Genomic DNA, 21,525 nt, shown 5'->3' with positions numbered 1-21,525 from the left:
AGGGTGGAAAATGCCTCCCCTTCATTGGGTGACGGAGGAGGAGGAGGAGAAGGAAGGAGCCAGAGGAAGGGTGCCAAGGGCAATCGGGGTGACGGAGCAGGAGGAGGTGGAGGAGGAAGGAGCCTTGCAGAAAGGGTGCCAAGAGAATCGGGGTGATGGAGGAGGAGAAGGAAGGAGCCGGAGGAAGGGTGCCAAGGGCAATCGGAGTGACTGAGGAGGAGGAAAAAGCCGGAGGAAGGGTCAAGTTCAGGGGAGGCATGGTCAGAGGGAGGGCAGAGAATGGAACAAGCCTCTCTCTCACACCAGGCTGCTTTCTCTCTCTCTTTTTATTTTATTTTTTTTAATTTTTGACAGACTATGCAAATTATTTTCGGGTGATACATATAGATAGAATGTGTGTGTGCTTGTGCTACATTTTCCTTTCATTTCCTCTTGTTCCTGGAACGGCAGCCTCACTTTGCAAGAGGCTGCTTCTTCTTCTTCTTCTTCTTCTTCTTCTTATTATTATTATTATTTGTTTAAAATGTGAATGCTACAATGCGAATGTTACAAATGTCTCCCTTTCAATTTGGCAAATTGATACAAGAGTGAATGCTTTTGCTACACACAACACACACACACACACACACCTGGAGGTTTTTAAATTTGACAGTATATGCACACTCTGCCGCCAGTTTTTTTTAAAAAAAGGAGTGGGGAAAGCACCCATTCTGTTGGCCAATGGCTGTAGGAAATGTCACTTTTGACAAAAGTGGAAGTGAATTTGATTGACAGCAAAGGAGCCTTCATTTTAAACCGGTACCGTACCACAAATGTGAACTCTCCGCAAAGAGCTGCAGTGGCATTCAGGGGCAAATAACCCAGATTAAGGTAAATGAAAGTGGGCTCTTGCTTCCAGAGGTATTCGGAAGAAGGGAGGGATCCAAATCTGCCCAGTTCCATCCAGAGCAAATAGGTGAGTAGGAATGGGGCCAATAGGGGCAGGAGAATTAAAGCAGATAAAAGGAGCTGGTGTATTGTTGGACTGGAACTTCAAAAAATCCAGGTTCTAATACTTATTGAACAATGAAACTCACTGGGTGACATTGGGAAAGTAACTCTTTCTCTGTCTTGAGGGTAAGGTGGAGTGGAGGAGGAGAACCACATATGCTACCTTGAGCTCACTAGATGAAAGGCAGAGTAGAACTATAACACATTAAATAAAATAGTGATTTGCAATGGGAGCAAAGGAACAAACATCAACAAGGAGTTGCAGAATCAAGAATAGCTTCAGATTTTGAAAAGGTGGTAGGAAATGGTGTGTGTATATTGGAGGGCAAAATAAGAAAGCAAAGCAAGAGCCAAGGAAGGGAGCAAAGTGGAAAATGAGATGAATGAAAGGATGAGCCACAAAAAGAGAGCAGAAAAATTGAACTAGCTTTTGGACCAATTAGAAGAAAAAGGAAAAGACTGGTACAAAATTTTATCTCATCTTAAAACTACTCTTCTGAAATCTCTGCTGGAATCTTCAGGGAAGATGGTGCAGAGAGGCAGCACAGTGGGACCATTTACTTTCTTGGGCAAAGAATGGCTTGAGGGCTAACAAAAAGACTTCCTCAAATAGGTGTATGTATGTATGTGTGTGTGTAATCTTTCTTCTCATGATTAATAATTAATAGAAAGGGTCCAAAGTATCCCACTGAGTTTAGAGAGATGGATGTTAAAATACCATACAGGGCAGAAGGTGATGTTGGAGGAAAGGAAAAGAAATAGATCATTGCATTTGTGTCTCTGAACATCCACGGGGCAGGTGAGAGATATAGTAAGTTTTCATTATCCTACACTATTCTATTCTAATTCATTGAGGGCTGAAGGCTAAATGTTGCATTTCCCCTGCCCTTTCAGTTCCAGTCTAACATAGGGGCTTGCATCTAAATGTGTGAAAAGAATTATGAAAGGTAAAAAAATTAAGCAATACTTGATTCTGTTGCATGCCTCTTAGCAAGGTTATTTGCAGGTGTTAACAGGAAAACAATTACTTCCCATGACAAACACTTTGTGTGATGTGTACACAGGCCATACAATCTTTACAAAGTCTATGGAGATGATCGCACATGGATTTTAAACTGCCATATGGGAAGGAAGTGGCATCAGCGATGCTGAGCACACAGCACCACTTCCCTCCAATAACTGCCCTGTCCCTGCCCCATTGTGTGAATGAACTGCCAAATGTGCAATGCCCCAGGTACAAAAAAAGCCATTTCTGAGGCATTTGTGCAATTGGCAGTCATGTGGTGTCACTATCACCTCCTCCTCTTTTCTCTCCTAGTCTTTGCTTCAAAAAAAATCTGGTTTTTGCACAATTTGGGAGCTCTGAAGTCTCAAAATTTTGAAAAATTGTTTTACAAACCTTAAATCGGGACTGCAGAACTCTGTAATGGTGCAAAAACAGTAGACACCCCCCCCCAAAGACATGCTGGGTAAAGGGAGAGGATGGGAAGGGAGCGTGATGCGGGCAGCAGTTCTGGTCGTGCAAATGGAAGAAATGCAGTGGTGGCTGCTCCAAACCCTGCATTTTGCCATTTTATTTTGGCTTGCAGGATTGCAGCACAAAAGGGTCTGGTGTGATAATGTCGTATGTCTCTGCCCTTTTTCAAGATCAGAGCAGCATCTCTTTTCCATTCAGAATGGGGAGATATGGTGTAACACGACATTTGGATTTCTTGCACTGAGTGAAGGATTCAGTTAGATGGCCAAAAAGACCACTTCCAGCTCTGTGATTATTATCTTATGCCCATGGTGGGGAATGTGTGTTCCTCACCCACTCAGTTCTAGCCATGAACTGCAGTCCCAAAATATCTGGAGAGCCACAATTGCACTTTCCACCCCTGGCCTTCAGGATTATTTGAATATAAAATGGGTAGAGGAACACGATGTTAATTGCAGTATAGCACCTTGAACTCCTTGGAGAAAGGGTAGACTATAAATGTAATAAAAACACCAAGAAATATTGTTTTTGCCTGTTGTGGCTTGTTTGGGTGGAAACCTACAGGGAAAGTGACTAAGAAATGTGACAAAAATGCAAATAAATAATATCAACAACTCTGGGCTGAGTGATGGGTTGTTGTCACACATTTCATTGGCTTAAGTGGCCGTGATGTATGGTGGGGGTTAGCTAGTCAAGAGCTCTAATGTACTTCAAGAAAGGAAATTCTGTCTAAGTGCCTGATATTATTGTAGCATAATAATATGGTTACTGGGGAAAGAAGGAATTTCCATATACACTGGCAATACAAGGACATTCCGCAGGGACAAAAATCCCTTTATATCCAACCCAATAATCAAGCTGCAAACACTTGAAATACTGCTGTTGCTGCTATTTCTTCCACCATCATCACCTCCTTCTCTTCTCTTTTTCCTTCTTCCTTATACTGCATAGTACCAACATATCTCCGCAGTGTTATGTTCCAACATCTCTCCCTAGCTCTGCATTAAAATGTCACACATTAAAGGCCAAGGCAGTAACAATCAGCTTTTTGATTGGTGCCAGGTGGGTTTGCAATGGACAAATATGTCCACAGGAGTTGCAATCCCAATCTGTTCATAGAGCCTTAGCGCTACAAATTTGTGGTATCGCAATAGCCTGAAAGGTGGGAATGAATACCCCCTCACACAACTGGATCATTTTTTCTTGAACATTGAACTAATTCCCCAGTGTTTCCTGAAAGAAGAGGATCCTTCCTTCCTTCCTTCCTTCCTTCCTTCCTTCCTTCCTTCCTTCCTTCCTTCATGGAGCTCAAGGAATTGAAGAAGTGGAGAATGTTCTCTGTCCCGGGTGGCCTCCCATTCCAAAGCTTGGAAAATAATTTTGGGGAATAGTGTCTATAGTGGCATGCTAAAGCCTTCCATAACAGAGCAAAGATTTCCCCAAGGTGTTTGAAAGCAGAGACTGCTTTGCACAGTTGCACTGTGGATACTGAAACTGTGAGATTAACTGTCACAAGGTGTAGACATATGTACTAACATGGATGGCTTTAAAAGCAGATTGAATAAATGGATGGTGGATGAGGCTACTAGTCAAAGTGGTTATAGATCACATTCTGTGTCAAAAACAGTATGCCTCTTTATATCAGCTGCTGTGGAGCATGAGATGGAGGGCTCAGTTGCACACATGTTCTGCTGGCAAGCTTACTATTGTCATCTAGTTTGCCACTGTTTGAACTGAATAGTGGACTAGAGAAGCCTTTGGTTTGATCTAGCAGGCCTTATCCTGTGACTTAAAACAGCTTTCTGGACAGTTCTCATCATAGTAGTGTGTGCTCAGGAAAGTTGTTTGTAGTGTCCCTTTCCTTGTAAAGAGGCAGAATTTATAACATTTTTTAAAAATGAAAAATAACTGCTTAATGAGAAACAGAGATGTTGGAGCAGAGAGAAATAGGAAGGCATCCAGGACCTGGCCCCAAGTCTTCAGTTTTCATGGGTTATCTGCTGAAGTGGTCAGCTTGAAACTGTCTGGATCCATCCACAACTTTCTCCTAGGATGTGAAATCTCATTAACAGGGCTAGATTTGAGTTGGGAGATGAAAATGAAACTATGGACCCTATCTCATGGGGTTAAAACCCCATCTTATCTTTCCTGAATTCAGTCCTAATTTGGAAGACAGCTGGGTGTTATTGCAAAGAAATTGTTGCTGAATCGCCACCGGGTCCATTCCAAATGCAGCCTGGGTCCTATAAGCCACTTCAACAGCTATTTTTAGAAGCCACAAACTTCCAACTTCTAAAAATGGCTACCGACAGGGACGTAGCCAAGGGGGGGGAGTTCTTGGGGTCCGGGCCCCCCTTCTATTAGAAAAATGAATGGTGTGTGTTGCTGTGCCGCCGCGCCCAAGCCCCATTATAATGGTGGCACTTAGTCTGGACCCCCCCTTCCTAAAATCCTGACTACGTCCCTGCTGCCGAAGTGGCTTACAGACCCGGGCTGCATCTGGGATGGACCCAGGTGGTGATTCAGCAGTGATTTCTTTGCTATAACACCCGGCTGCCTCCTGAATTAGGACGGGAAAGGTAAGCCAGGGTTTTAACCCCATGCAATAGGGTCCCAAGTCTTTATCTGCCTTTTCTTAAATACCTGAGGGAAATTAAGCAGAATCTGTTCTCACAAAGGCTGGGCAGCTAATGTTTATTGCAAAGTGACTTAAAAAAAGCAAAGTGCGGAAGGCAGATATCTCTTTCTCAGTCATTCCCAGGCTGTGTGTCCAAGGGAAACTACTTGTTTCCAAACAGACAATTAAAGGCTTCTGCCAGCCAGAGGAAAGTCCCATCTACAGAGGAGGCTGTCCATTGCATCTCTCTATGAGGCAAGGCAGGCCTTGCCTGTTTCAAGCCAGCCTCCACTGAGGATGAGGAAAGGTAGTTATCTCACTTGCTTGGGACATTCTCTATTGTGCATTTGGCTGAATCTCTTTTGTTTGGATTTGCCTCCTTTGGGGGGAAAAGAAATCAGACATTTCCCAGACCAGTGATTTAAGGAAGAAATCAGAGAATGGCCTCTTCTAAGGATGAGTAACTTTTGTTCTCTCTCTCTCTCTCTCTCTCTCTCTCACACACACACACACACAGAGCAAAAATGTAGCTGTAAGAGGAGACATGTTGTATGCCCTTCCACGTGTTCTTGGATTGCAGATCCAACAGTGGTAGCCAGCATAGTGGTGAGAAATTATGGCAGTTGCAATGCAGCAACATTCCTACCAGTGGCATCACTAGGGTTGGTGTCACCCTCCCCTCACATTGACTGCCTCCCATACCACATTGTACAGAATCCTTAGGAATTCATTTGTTTGTACTAATGGTATTCACAAATCGTTAATTCTCATATATCACAGAATGTAATGGTAATAGTTGTGACATAAACAACTAGCACAATTAAAATCATACTTTTAAATTCCTATAGTATATGCACGGCCTAAATGTATTTACATATATGTAGTTTCATGTGCTTAAAGTGAAAGTTTTGTATTTTTAATGTTTTTAGAGAAGATTTTTAAAAATGTATTTTTAAATTTCTTTAAAAATTAAAATTAATTTTTTGAAAGTTGAAGTTTGAATTAAAAACAACCCAGAGCCTCTCCTTTTTCCTTCCACTGAGACTCACCCCACTTACACCATCTCTTTGCTGCTTTAATGGGACACAGGCAAATGCCACACCCCGTTTCTGCCCAAATGGAGATGTTTGAGGAGCAGTGGTATCACCTGGTGGGTGTCACCTGGTGCGATCTGCACCCCCCACACCTGCTAGTGATGCCACTGTTTCCTACCCCTATGATGGAGCAAAGGGTCCCTTAGTTGTAACTTCGAAATGCAAACTGCAGCTATTAATACCCTGAGAAACACAGTTACTGGGAAACACTTGAGAATCATATGCCAGTGGTTTCAAACTTTAGTCTGTCACATGTTTTAGACCTTGGCTCCCAGAAGCTCCAGACAAATTGGACAACAGTCAGGAATTCTAGGAGGTGAAGTCCAAAATAGCTGAAACACCTGCCCAGTGTCTATATACTCAGCAGTAAATTCTTCTGTGTTGAGTGAGGTAGGGGCTTACTTTCTGTTAAGTGAGTTAAGGATTACAGCTGAGTGAGTTTAGGACTTGGAATCAGAAAGTAATCCATACATGAGATACTATATTTTACTTCACAATCTCTGCCATAGAAATGTAAAAGTAAATGAATGCTCTTAAGATCACCTAAGTTTTGCCTTTGCAACAGAGCCCAACCTAAGTGAAAGTGAATTTAAAGGGTTCCTAAAGGACTTCTCAACCTTCTGAGCCAGACTGTTTTATATAGTGTGTTCCTGATTTGTGTTTGGTTGTTGTTGTTTAATTGATGGGGACTTTCTAGTACAGTGTCCAAATGAAAATGAAGGCAGGGTGTTTGCACTTGCTAGATGGTTATAAGAGGGGTTTTGTAATTTTAATATTTGTGTAAAAAAGGGAATTTCAGTAGGTGTAGCTTGACGTGGTTTTTTCACCTGACCACTCTTAACAACTTTTTGCTTGCTTCATTTTTGACCAATGGAAGATAACATTTTCTTAGGGGTTTCAGCTGATTCATTGGACGTTATCAGACAAGGGAAATTGGAAGTATAATCCAATGGCAATCCAAATGCAATTATGGGCTTTAACGTTATTGCATGATAGACTAAAACATGCAATTTCAGGCAATGGGAAGTTAGTCTGAATGCAATCATGGGGTTTCATGTTATTGCGTGAGAGGTGATCACACGCAATTTTGGGCAATGGGAAGTCAGTTCGAACACAATTCAAATTCACGTAAATTTGCTGAACTAGCGAATTCATGTGAATGCGTTCTGGCCCCACTTTCTTTTCAATCGAAATTAAGAAAAATTCCTCCCGTGTAATAAACTCTATTGTTTCAACATTTGCACTGTTGCAACAAAATACAAGGTTCTTGAGATCCACTGAGAGGTCGAGAGCAGGTTTTGTGGGACGTACCTGAAGGAATTGCCCTGCCTGATGTAGTGTCCTAACAAAGCTTCCAAGAACAGACTTTGAAAGACTTCGCAAGTCTGTTTAATGATCATTTCAAAGAAAAAAGAAGATACATCACAGTGTAAGGTTATTTTTGATGTCAATAAAATATATCAACGTTGATGTTGGTTTTGGTTGGCCCTGGCTGAAGATGAACTCAAGGAAGGTTCTTCTTCTGCTCCATGGTATCAAGGCAATTTCCTTTAAATCTATTGCAAGTGATGAGTTGCTGTGAACAATTCACCTCCTGTTGTTTTTGTGTACCTTCAAGTCTTGTCTGACTTATGGTGACTCTAAGGTGAGCCTACATGGGATTTTCTTGGCAAGATTGACTGAGAGTTCATCTAGTTCATCTACTGAAGTGCCGCCTTCCTTCTTCTTCTGCACAGGTGTTGCACTGATAGGGGAGGCCTGTCCTTGTTTTCACCAGGCCATCACAGTTGCCACAGTCCTACTTTGCAACTTCAAATGCATTTATTGTACCAGTGTAATAAGTGTGCATTGGTACAATTTGACAAATGCATCTTCCATTTTTAAATTTGACCAGAACTTGCTCAGCCTTCAGATTTGATTATGCAGTTTCATTATGCAGATCAGCCCTGGCCTGGAAATGCTTTCATTACTCTGCATAATTGGAATACATCAGGCTGCATTTCCTTGATCTTCATGACATCTGGCCAAGTAACTCAAACTGTTGAAATGCTTTAACTTCTGCCTCTACACAGGGTGTCGCTTACATAAGGAAGAGTGTTTCACTCTCTTAAACCCTTTGCCAATTGCCTCCTGTAGCTAACAAGACAGCATCATGAATCCTTTATGGGCTTTGATGGTTAAGCCCGAAGATGCTCAGAGTGTTGCTTATTTCCTCAAAAAGCCCATTCTTTTGCAAGTGATACAGCTGTTCTTTAACTGCTTCCTGGCATGCACCAGGATTCCAGTGTGGCAGAGAGGTCTTAGCAGGACTCTGCCTGGTTTAAAAGGAAACGGCCGCTGTGCTAGATTGTTAGTTTCTATCCCTGGCTCTTTATTACTTCTTGGCCATGCTGGGAAAGCAGCTGGTGCAATTATATTGTTCTCTTCCTTTCAGTTGCTGCAGTTCCATTTCTAAGCAATGTTCTGGGCAGGATGACTTACAGCTTTGGTCTGTGGGTATTGCCAGAGGTGGTTTGAGGAAATTTAGTTTTCTTTTTGATAGCTACTGGACATCTGTATACATCAGGCATTGCTGGCCTTTCAACTGTTGGATCACAACTCTCATGATCCTTCATTGATTGGTCTGGTTAAGGTGGATGGGAGTTGCTTGCTCTCTTCACAGCTGCATTGAGAGCAATCTCAGTGGACTTTCAGTACACTCATCCCTCCACATTCACTGGGGTTAGGGGCACAGGACTGCCGTGAATGTGGAAAAACTTCAAACAACACAAACACGATGTTTATACCTGAGAGAACACCTCTCTCGGAATCTCCAGGTCCTCCAATGCATTTCTGTGGTCAATATCTGCCAGACACTGGCCATAAAATTGTGCTGGAGGAGCTACAAATGCTTGATGGAGCGTTCTCTCCAGGAATCTCTAATGCATCTGAGGAAGTAGACTGAAGTCTACTAAAGCTCATGCTGCCAATTTCTTTCTTTCATTTTGTCTAAGGTGCTACAAGAGCTCTTTACATATTGATTCTACAGACTAACATAGGCCTGTTACAGACTGCCAAAATAAAGCTGCTTTGGGTCTCTTTGGAGGTATACTGTTTAAATGATGCATGCATCCTATGAATCTGGAAGCTGCACCAAAGCTGCACTCCTATGCTTAGGAATGGAGTGTGGCTTTGGCGCGACCTCCGGACTCTTAGGACCCATGCATCATTTAAATAGCATACCTCCAAAGAGACCCAAAGCAGCTTTATTTTGGCAGTCTGTAACAGGCCATAGCTATATCTTTGAATTAGGTCCTTTAGTGCAACTTTTGGTTAAAGTTAACCCTAAGGTTACTAGGTATTCCTAGATATGCCTAGAGAGAACTTATTAATAAAATCTGTGAATAAATCAATTCCCCAAAAGTCAAAGCCGCAAATGTGGAGGGACAAGTGCAGTTAAATAAGTGGCTGAAATACATTTGATGTTCTAAATCATACAATGTAGAACAGCTTAAATGTGTAATGGGAGAGATCCATACTGTGCAGGTTCATGAATCTGTGTCTTAGCCCTAAGTATGGTTCTGATTATAAAATAACTGTGGACAAAGATCCTAATCCATAAATACCTCATCCATTCAGATCCATGTATGGAGGTCTGTTCTAGGGACCTTCCATTCAGGAAGTGAAATATGTGAATGCAGGGCCTTTTGGGCTGTCACACCAATCTTAGAGAATAATTTGTTAAAGGATGGCTGTGGAATCTAAACCCTAAAAAAAAAAAACACCCCTGATTACATGGGGTTTTTTTTGGTTACTATTTTATTTGAGTTTTATATTGTATATGCTGCTTTGTGTCATTTAAAAAAAAATATACCTCAGTTACCAAAGCCTCTGACAAAAAAACTCCGTTTTTCAAAGTCTTTATTTTTGCCTTTCCAGCCCCCCTTTTCTCATCCTCTGTCTTGTTGGAAGGTTTTTAGCAGCACCCAGAATTAGGAGCATGGTAAAGGAGGGCTGGAGAAACAGTGTCAGCATTTCTGCAGTAAAAAATGCAAAACCGTTTTTGTTGTTGCGGTATTTTTACCATCTACATAGGAAATACTACTTAAAGTTATAAATGAAATACGGACTATGGAAAGCCGATAGGCAAGTGTTAACAATAAAAATCTATCTGGTAGTCTAGGAAGTCAACCTGTCTGTTAGGTCTGATGTTGTCTGTAATAGGTGTTTAAAATGAGGGGGGGGGGCAGGCAAGAGGGGAGGAAGTGTAAAGTGGTTATAATATGGTAAGGATGTTATATGTCTAGGTGTTTGGTGTATTATGGACATGTAAATATATGTATGTATGTATATATGTATGTATTTTAATCCAATAAAATTTAAAAATTAAAAAAAAAATGCAAAACCGTACAGTGGGGAAAAGTGGAATTTTACTCTCACCAATCCTGATGTAGCTCTGTGTGCCTGCCGACAGCAGCCTGCCTACATCCAATCAAAGATAAAGAAAGTGGAGGGTGGAGAGAGAAGACGAAGGGAAGAAGAAAAAAGAAAGAAAAGAAAGAGAGAAAGAGGGGGAAAGAGATACAACTAATACACAGTAGGGTTCTGACCCTCCCAACTTGACTGTAATGAAAAGAGAAAAAAAAAACAGAGAAAAAATATTCTACCATTACAGATCTAATTAAATAATCCTCCTAAAATTACTAATGATCATAGCCACAGATTATTACATTGTTAGATTTCTAATTGCTCACAAAGTTTATAAATGGTTTCTAATCTTTCCAAAAGTCTTCAGTTGGCTCATCTTTTCATTTGAGCTGAATCAGCAACCTCAACAATCTATTCTTCCATCGCTGGTACTTCAGTTCATTTTCAAGTTTGAGCAAACAATATTCTTGCTGTTGTTGTCATATATCAAAGAAGTGATCCATATTTACAATCCGGTTCTTTATCTATAGGTGTACCCGTATTTTTACAAGCTCCTCATTCTGTATACAGAGGCTATTTAGATTGTCAAGTGAATGTCACTTCAGTAGCTGTGATGTGACAACCTCCTCACTTCAGAGCAGCAAGCTAACTTGGGGGGATGCTGTGTTGAATATGCATCTCAACTCTCTTCTAATATCTTGCCCACACTCTCCCTCAAAATGTCATCATATGATGCCTGTGGTGGTCACGTCATTTTGCCTGATGGTGGGGCTGGCCTTGATTTAATCAATTTGCAGCCTTAGGCCAGATTTTAGTTTCTTTGAAATAGCTGTTCTTCAAGAGAAATAAGAATTTCATTTTTTGAAAATACCATCCTAGGTAAAGGAGGGCCGCTACAACCAAAAACAGGCACTAGTGTGCTTGCACTAAGTGCAGCAAGAGTATCTTGTAAAGTTTTCTAGCATTCAGTTCATCCACTTCAGGAGATCAGTTCCTCTAACAGCACATTTAGCTGTCCCATGCCAAGTATCAGTGCTTAGAAAAGCTACTTTTTGGACTATAACTCCTAGACTCCCTCAGTCAGTCCCATCTGCTGGCTGGGAGATTCTGGGAATTGTAGTCTAAAAAAGTAACTTTTCTAAGCTCTTTCAATCATTGCAATTAAGCCACTTGCAGAAAAGGTAGATTTTTTATGTGTTCTCAGCAATACTTTCCTACATTGTCAGGAGAGTAAAATGAATTTGCCCAGTAAAAGATTTCAAATCTTCTGCATGACAGCTGTGTATATGCTGAGCTATATCTAAGAATGTTAGAAACAAACACAATCTATGAGAGTGGTGGGAGAAAGATGAAAGAGAGCTGTCTTTCACCGACCAGTACCTGGAACTTGCTCCTTGAAGTATATGAATCAATGAAATTTTTCAAGCCAAATATTATGTGTGTGTGTGTGTGTGTGTATTTGATGGTGTTTTGGGGCTATGTAGCCATGTTCTAGAAGAATTTATTCCTGATGTTTCACTGGCATCTGTGGCTGGCATTTTCAGAGAATGCTGGCATGGAAGTGAGTGGGGTGTATATATATATATATACTGTGTGACTCTAGGGGGTCATTCCCGCTTACCTTTTAATTCAGTTTCTGAACTGAATCTATGATTCGGTTCAGATTTGAGAATGGTTCACACGTTCTTTGCACTGGGACAGAGGCCAGGATGGAAAGAGGCAAGAAGCCGGGGGTGAAGAAGGCAAGGCTGGGGCAGAGAGACCGAGGGACTGCTGGGGCGGATTTAAATCTGCATGGTTCCCACTTGGGCTGAATCAATTTATTTCAAAATAAATCTACTCACCCCAAAAAACCCGGGAAAAAACAACATCTTTTTGACGCAGGTTAAAGGGGTCAAAAGCATGCCCCCCCTTTCTGAATCACTTCAGTGATTCAGATTAATGGCTCATTTAAACCGGATCAAACTGAATCACGATCTGGTTTAAACCATACTGGGAATGAGGCCTAGGTTGGGAGGAGTGATTTACATGTTAATCTGTGTATTGTTCTGTTATTGAATGGCAGGGCCTCTGGGTGGGAGGATTTCCATTTTGCTAGGTCTTAATTTTGGTGTTTCCATCTCCAGGTGTCTTGGAACAGTTTCTCCCAGGAGAGATGTCCAATGTGAGGTCGAAAGCCGTGGAAGCCTTCAACTTCACATAATACAAATAAATGGCAAAAGGATATAAATCAAGGTCCATACTCTAACGTCTGTGGGAGGGAAGATTCCTGGGGGGTGGGAGGCATATTGGGGCCACATGCTTCCAAGTCTTCCACTGCTGCTGTTCTACTGTATTGGTGCTGCATCTATCAATGGAAAAAAAATCTTGATTGCATTGCAAAACATCTTGTATAGGGATCTGGTGCATTGTATCCCAGTACATTCCCAGGAGCCCACTGGAAAACAGGATATACACTCATCATGAGCTGCATTTTCCAGCTTAATCACTGGGGTTTGATTAAGCGGGAAGGTTTTTTACAAAATTTCATGGGTTAGGTAGCAAGAGGGTTTCTGGCTCTCCAGCAAACTTGTCACCATTGCATAGCACGGTATTATAATGTTCAAAGAGGTGAGGAATGGCTTAATATTTAGCCCATGGAATACCATATATACTCGACTATAAGTTGACCTCATATATAAGTTGAGGGCAAATTTTGGGGCCAAAATTATGGATTTTGATATGACCCATGAATAAGTTGAGGGTAAAACTTAGGGGCATGCAATGAAGGATTAAAGGACGAAGTAAAGGAAGAGAATGCCAAAGAACTTACAAGATTCCTGCGGGCATAATTGTTTGTGCAAACTAAAGGCTGGATAGATGAGAGCATTGAAGGCAGATTAAACTCTTGCCTTTCACCATATATATGCACATTAAAATACAGTACTTACATTGGCCCATGAATACGTTGACTCAGTTTTTTGGGTCAATTTTTTAACCTAAATTTCTAGACTTATACATGAGTATATACAGTAGTTAAGCAGTATAAAGCATTTGCATAAATAAGAACATGAGGCCATTGTGTTTGCTGTTTTTGGCCCAGGCATGGAGAAGGTAACACCTTGACTTCCTCAGAGCTTCTGTAAGGGAGAGAAGCTTGATCCTGTACAGTAGTCATTCCTTTCTTAAGAACTTTCCTATATACATCTTTGATTGTAACTCTATTTTCCGCATAACCCTGTGGGGGTATCCATGCACCAGGCCAGGAAAAGTATGGTATAGGCTAATTAATATTACCCCATGCCTTTGAGGTAATGTTTGTGGTACCATGAAATGGCCCACCATTAACTGCAAGGCAATTCAGACTCACTGACAGCTGGAAGACGGATGCTCTTTCTTTGCTGTAAATGTTTGGTGCATCCATTAATCAGCAGTAGAGTAATCTTTTACACCTATAGCTATTGGCAGTTCTGTTATCATATGAATCTTCTAAAGAGTCTTGCAGTGTTTCCTTCACAGCTCAATACAGTGTGAGCAAAGCCCATGGCTTGCTGGCCCACAAGGCCAGAGTGTTGCCTTGTAAGCCCTTTGTGATGGAGAAACTCTCTGTAAAATGTATAGTGTGAGAATGCTCCCTCGTTCATCACTAGATCAGCCCTAGACATTACCTAAAATGCAATAAAAGTGGTAACAGCAATACTGACATATTCTCAGCCTGTATTTTCCCCTCTAATGTCCTTTGTCCATTGGTTAATTTGGGAGCATTCTTGTTTTCACTGAGCTGAGAAAAGTTAGAAACTCAATAATGTTAGTTAATGTACAGACAGGATGTCTGAGAAATTAAAAGCGAATGGGAAATCAAATTAACTGTTTAGAGTGGTGATATTTTATTCTGCCAAAAAATGCCAGGAGGTCTTTGGGGTTGTGCAGCCAATCTCTGCACTTTAGAAAATGGACTATGGCAGTGGTTTTACTTGCTTTCAGATATTCACTGTTCAGGTAACCTATTCCATGTTGCCATGCCTGCCAAAGAATCCCTAAGATACAGGCTTCTGGGTCATATTTATTAATTAATATAAAACACTGGAACAGTCTCTTAAAAAGCACTTTCTCATAATCATTTCTGCCTTTAAGCTTATATTCCAAAAGGCCCAACCCCAAAAGAAAAGGGGTTGGAAGAGAAGGGAGCACTTGGTGGGAAAGTGAACTGGGGCACTGTTTTATAGTTACGATGTTATCACAGCCAACTGAAACATCAGCAGTTCAAGGAACTGAGGAGCTGAAACTAGTTCCTTTCCCAGCAGAATTCATGGTGTCGTTTGGCTTTCCTTATTGATAGTATTCATATCCAACTTTTCTGCTGAAACAGTGGCTATTTCTTCTCCCCCTTGCCTCAGCCTGAGGGAATGGCTACTGACAGGTGATAGCTGGTGGAGGAAGGAGCCTCATGGAGCTGGTTTCTGCTTCAGATGTCCTGTCCCTGAACCCTTTGGGGGTTGATAGGTAGGCACTAATCCGAGGCAGTAGACTGCTCTGCTCTCAGTGGGACAGGGAGCCCAATCCACATTTTTGTCCAAGCTTCAAAGGAGTTGTTCAAAGTGCTGAACTCTACCCCCACATTGATGCAGAATCTTCTGTGTTCATATTAACATCCAGAGCAGATTCATTGCTCTACTCACAGCAGAGCCACAGCTGCAACTGGTATCAACAATTTGGATTGTGCCCATAAAGAGACTGGAAGCCAGTGCCAGCATGATTTCACCATATTATTAGTGCAATATGGTCCAGCAAAGCACAGCCAGAAAGCACCTGGTACCCATCTTGTTCACTGGCTGTATTTACCAAATGCTCCCCCAAAGCAGCTCCTAAGCATCTGGTTTAACTAGGGAAAACTATGGCCACTTCAAGGCTCTGCTTCCAGTCTGGATTTGTTTCCCTTGTCTCTTATGTCCTCCCTGTACATCTGTGCCATCTCTCCTCTCCCCTCTGCATGAAGTGCAACAATGTCCCAGACAGTGGTCACAATAACTTGGGACTAGAAGTAGGATCTTTCTGGTTTTTATCCTGGGGACCCCTTGTGATTTGGACCCTGCGGCTGATCTCATCTGGCTCTGTTACTTTTTTTGTGAGAAGTTACTGTTTGGTTCAGAAAGATCCTGTTGCTCATTCCTGCTGCCTGAAAAGCCTTGACATCTTCTCAAATGGCACGTTTATTCTGCCTCATTTCTTTCCAGCCAAAAGCCATACTGGCTCACTCACTGACAGTGTTGTCCTTACAAAAGTGCTAAGGTGAGAGAGTGACATCCCACAACAAGCAAGAGCCAAAGCGAATGCTACAGGTACCAGGGTAGAGTTTTGTATCTAGAGGCGCAGCACCACCTACTGCTTGAGATTCTGCCTTGCACTTCTTTTGATATGTTCAGTGCACCTGAAACAGCAGACTTGAGTCATTGTGCTATGTTAGAAAGAAAAGTGGACCAGATTAGCAGTGTTTCAAAGTGAATACACTCCTCAGGGACGTACTGCCCCTGGATATATAATCACATTGAAAACATTTAAGAAGGTTTTGTGTTGGATTGGCTAATTTGGTCACCCTGAGGTTACATATTCTTGTTTGCATCACTTATAATATTATACTTGTTTACACGATTGCTTGGTATTAGCAACAACAACAAGTTTATTGATTAGTCAACTGACCATATCAATGATAAAGTGCAAGATATCAAAATATGGAGATACATACACGATAAAACTTGATCACTCCTAAAACTCATGTAAAATAAACTAAGAAATTAAGACACAAAAAACTGGATTAAAGCAAATTTGATTCTATTAGTATTTTGACAGAGAATACCACAAATGGTCTAGGAGCAGAATTTTTTAAAAAATTAATTTTTAACATGAACAGTCTAATTTATAATCAAAGTATTATACATCCAGGAAATAAGAAAGAAGAAAAAGAAAAAGAAAAAAAGGAAGGGGAGAGAAAAAAGACATAAAACTAACACACACTAGCACTCTGCCCCCCCCCCCTCTCCCCTAATCTTGACTGTAATGAAAAGAAAAATAGGAGAGGGGGAAATTACGGTATTATTATTCCACCATTGTTGTCATATATAGAAGAAGTAATCCATATTTACACTCCAGTTGTTTGTCTATAATAACCAACAAAAATATCTCTGCTAAACAAAATTGATCTTTAAATTTATTTTTGGATTAACATATATATCTTAGACCTGTAGCTTTTTGCCTTCTTATAAGTCCACCACAGATGTAAAAGGACCCCTTCTTATCTTAACATCCCCAGCATTAGTTTGGAACATTCTGAGACATTTTCAACAGCTCATTTGGGGTTAACTACTATTGATATATCATCTTATACAGATTTTCTTTTACATCACTGCACAAACTACAGTGGGCCCCTCCCATTTTGGGGGGGCTGATTCTGCCCCCCTGATGGGAAAAATGTGGGTGGGAGTTGAAGCCCTTATTGGTGGTATTATAGACATGACCACATCAGTGTGCCCATGGGCATGTGCCACCCTTGACTAATAAGGGGCAGGGTGATCCACAGAAGCTCCCGTCCATAGATTACTAGCCCCCTCCTCGATATGATGGGCCCATTGTATATTTTATATCTTTAGACCACATTTTCCCCCATTCATCCTTATGGATATTATGTCCAAACTTTTGGGCCCAACTTGGCATGTACTCTTTCACAGGCTCATTGACTGTTTCTAATTTCAAAGACGGTTAAATTACATGGCCATAATCTTTATTCAACTTTAAATAAAACTCATTTTCTCCAACCTCTATGGCTGCCTTTCTTTTTTCTTGAGTAAATCTGTCCTTATGTATAAGCAAACCAGTTAAGATCTTTACCTTCCTTAAGAATTGTCTGTCTTGATTTAAACTTCCTGCTGCCCTATCTAAAGTACAAAAGATCATAATAAAACATTCATCTCCATTTTTCAATCCTTGTTTTCCTTTAAAAAGGGCTTGTGCCAGGGAAAATTTTGAGTGGGTGTTCCAGACACAGGGCTCTGCTTTGCTTTCCTTTGGCCTCCACCTTCATTTCCATCATAATGCCTTTCTTCTATCCTCTTACCTTTATTTACTCTACCATGGATTCTGTTATTCATCCTTTTTTTAAAAAGATTATTTGTGTGCTCTCAATCTGTTATGTATTCACTTACCTTCGTTAACATGATTATGGCAAGAACGCAGATCATGTAATAAAGTCTTGTCTCTACTTCTTCCACATCATTCTTCATATCTTCTTTTTTCTTCAGTTTCATCCTTCTTTGGGGCCTTTCATTACTGCTTCTCCCTTTGACTCCTCATTGCTGGTTCTTGTAGCTGAGAATCTTTTTTCTGAGAGCTTAAGACATCAGTGTAAGTTCAGGACTGCCAAAATCCCTGGGTGACTCCTGACTATTGCTGAATCAAGACTAAGATGATCTTAATCTTCTCTGAACTACTCTTGTACTGCTGAGGCTATATCAGGAATGGGGAACTCTGTGTGAGTATGTATGCACTTTCAAGTTGCCTGTCAACTTATGGCAACCCCCATAGAGTTCATAAGGTTTTCTTACCAAGGAATACTCAAGAGATGGTTTTGCCAGCTCCTTCCTATGAAATACAGCCTACAATTTGATCAAATTGGAAAAGCGGGATAGAAATAAACTTTATTATTATTATTATTATTATTATTATTATTATTATTACTACAACATATAGGATTAATTCATAGTCTCTCATCCAAGAACTAACAGTGGTGATCCTGCCTGGTTTTTAGCTTCCAAGTTCAGACAGGATGCACTTTGAAATTTTTTAAAATGTGCATTCTCACTTGTTTTCTGTTCTGTTTCTCGAGAATTTTGTAGTTTTTGTCCAGCAGTCAAACATCCTGAAGTGCTTCAGGAAATTAATTTGTGCAGAAATACACGAGGGGGGCTTTGCAAAAACAAAACAAAACAGAACTGTCTTTCAACTGACCAGGAGCACTTCTGTCTTTTCTGAATTTAACATAAATCTATTTGCCTTCATCCACTCCATTATTGGAGTGGATCCAAAATGCTGTTGCTAGAATGCTGACTGGGGTCAGTTATAGGGAGCATATGTCTCCCTTATTAAAACAGCTTCACTGCTACTGGTTCATTTCCAGGCACAATTCAAAGTGCTGATCATGACCTATAAAGCCCTATCTGGCTTAGTCCCAGGCTATCTGAAAGACTGTACGAACCTGCAAGAGTCCTAAGATTTACAGGGGAAGACTTTCTCTCAGAGCCTTCATCATCACAAGCTCACTTGGTAAAGACATGACAGAGAGCCTTCTCAGTGGCTGCTCCCACCATTTGATGGGAGGCTAGGCTGGTCCCCTCCCTACTCTCCTTCCATTGACAGGCAAATATCTTTTTTGTTTTCGGCAGGCTTTTATTATGTAATTGCTCTCAGGAAGGCTTCTTATTGAGATGTTTGTTTTGTTTATTTTTTAACTTCTATGTTTTGAAATAATTTTATACTGTTTTAATTTAATTTTATATTGTTTTAAATGTGGTGATTTTAATTGTGTCAGGTTTTAACTCATTTCTTCGGTAGGCCATCTTGGGTCCCACTCCCAAGGTGGCATGCAAAATAAATAAATAAATAAATAAATAAATAAATAAATAAATAAATAATCAATCAATCAATCAATCTAGTCCATTACAGCTGCCAGGGACTGGTTTAGCATAGGAACAGCTTCCTTGGAATTCGTTGGAAGGAATAAGAGTAGTGGTTTGAGTGTTGGGCTACAACTCTGGAGACTAGGGTTTGATTCCCCTCTCGGCCATGAAGTCCACTTGGGCAACTCACATGCTCTCAGCCTCAGGGGAAGATAATGGCAAAGTCCTCTCAATAAATCTTGCTAAGAAAACCCCATGATAGGGTTGCCTTAGGGTTGCCATAAATCAGAAATGACACAAAACCAACAACCACCAGCTTATTGGTGACACTCTGGACAACCTCTCCCAGAGGTTTCATGTAGTTTTTAAACAGCATAGCGAACAAGACTGAACCCTGAAGGATTCCACAGGCCAACTGTCAAGGAGTTGTGATGGCAGCTAATTTTGATGGCTTTAGAGGGGGCTTAGACAAATCCATACAGGACAAGGCTACCAATTGCCACCAGTCAGTCATGATGAAAATAGATTGCTTCCACTAGAGAGTTTAGAAAATGGCCAATGGATATGCTGCCGGAGGGCACTATGATGGTGGTGGTGATGGTGATAATGGTAATACGTTTTCAAACTCTGCTCCTCATTATCAGAGGCTATAAGTATATCAGTCTGGGGTTGCAGAGGGAAGAAGTACTGTTGCACTCATATCTTGCTTGTGGGTGCATCTGGTTTTCTGCTTTGGGAACAGAATGCCAGACTAGATAGGCTTTTGGTTTTTATGTTCTTATCATTAAATCCTATTGTTCAGTGGTTAAATGTGTGGCTCAACAGATGCTAACTTGGTCCAGCAGCTACTCTCCAAGTTCTTGAGATCCTGATCACTTCTCTCTGGGGGGCAATGCCAAGAACTCACCTCAGCATAGGATTTTTTGTCTATACAGGAGTTCCTTCAGGGAAATGAATGGCACATCTCTTCTTCCAGGCTTCTTTCTCTCACCTTCCTTCTCCCCATTATCCACACTGGAATTATTACCACCCCCTGGAGACTATTCCCTTTCCCCCTATGTCAATGCCATCTAACGTCTGCCTTGGCTTTGTTTTGTTCTGGCTAGGTTGCACTGTCAAGTCACTGACAAGTCATGAACAATACAGCATCTGATAACATGCTCTTAAAGACAGTTGTTTCCAATCTGGCTAAAAATAGGATAGCCAAATTATTTTCTTGCTGCAAGTATCATGTCACGTACTATCCAGGAGGCCTTTTAGCAGTATATACTACCAGGTTTTTTTTTTGTATTGAGGGCAGAAGCACTTGGGTGCTTGTGTCACTTCCCTACAGGTAGGTCATTCCTGGGGCCTGTTCCGTTAAGTCTTGTGTTTCTTAAAGTTAGATGGTACTCTGCACACCTGGAGATTTTTTTCTTTAAGAAAATTATTGTTAGTGAAGATATCTCTGTGTGGGGCTGCTTCCCAGATTCAAAAATCCTATGGTATCTTAAGGGACAATTTTTAATGCATTATAAATCTTTCTGGGATACAGCCTCCTTTGTTAAATGCATGCATTTGGTAGACAAAAGGGGGTGTTAACATGTGTGTGTGTGAGAGAGAGATTAATATTTTATTACATGCTTCATTACTAAAATAGGGTTCTAAACTGTTGGGGAACACAACTGGTAAGGAAAATAGACTAGTAACTTTCACTTCTTCCTGCATTCTATAGGTTTTTCTGAACAAAAGGATACATGGGGCAGGGAGTGCACAAAGAAAAAAAGTTTTCAATGTTGAAAACATGCTTTTTATGAAAAAGAAGTTATGTCTTCTTATGCAGAAAAATAATCCAAAACATTTAGGGATGGTTGAATGCAGGAAGGACACTGCACAGGAAGATGCATTTTCCCCCCACAGCCGGGGGGAAAACTACAGTAATTATTTGTTCCTTGAAATAGTCAAGGGATGGTGAGACAATGATCCAGTCCGTGAGGATGAAACAAAGGCCCACATTTGCCACCAAAAGCTCCATTGTCTTCATAGCTCTGCTGTTCTCATGCTGCACAGAACTTCCAAGGAAGTCCAAAGCAGGGTGAGAGAATTCTCCACTTCTGTGCCACACCTCATCCAGCTTAAGGAGAGCTACTGAGGGTACTTTGTTTGAATATATGACTTTGCAGAAAGCAGAGCTCCATGGCATGAGGAGTACAGGTGATATGCAGTAATCTGTAGGGTCATAGGACCAGCAGCATCGGATGCTGCTTTCTATTGAGTGAGACCCTGGGTGCAGTAGCTCAGTTCTGTTTGCCATGA

The 21,525-nt window shown here is 41.0% G+C and overlaps 1 pseudogene; it reads right to left on the bottom strand.

The window, feature by feature from the left end:
* Positions 1-17,862, bottom strand: part of LOC149316603 (uncharacterized) — a 43,709-nt pseudogene extending 25,847 nt beyond the window's left edge.
* Between the last annotated feature and the right edge of the window lie 3,663 nt (positions 17,863-21,525).

This window comes from Sceloporus occidentalis, unplaced genomic scaffold, assembly GCF_023333645.1.
Source record: "Sceloporus occidentalis isolate IW3139 unplaced genomic scaffold, rSceOcc1.0.p SCAF_3, whole genome shotgun sequence".
NCBI lineage: Eukaryota > Metazoa > Chordata > Lepidosauria > Squamata > Phrynosomatidae > Sceloporus > Sceloporus occidentalis.
Note: the sequence above shows the minus strand (reverse complement) of the source record. Positions and strands in the feature narration are given on the sequence as shown.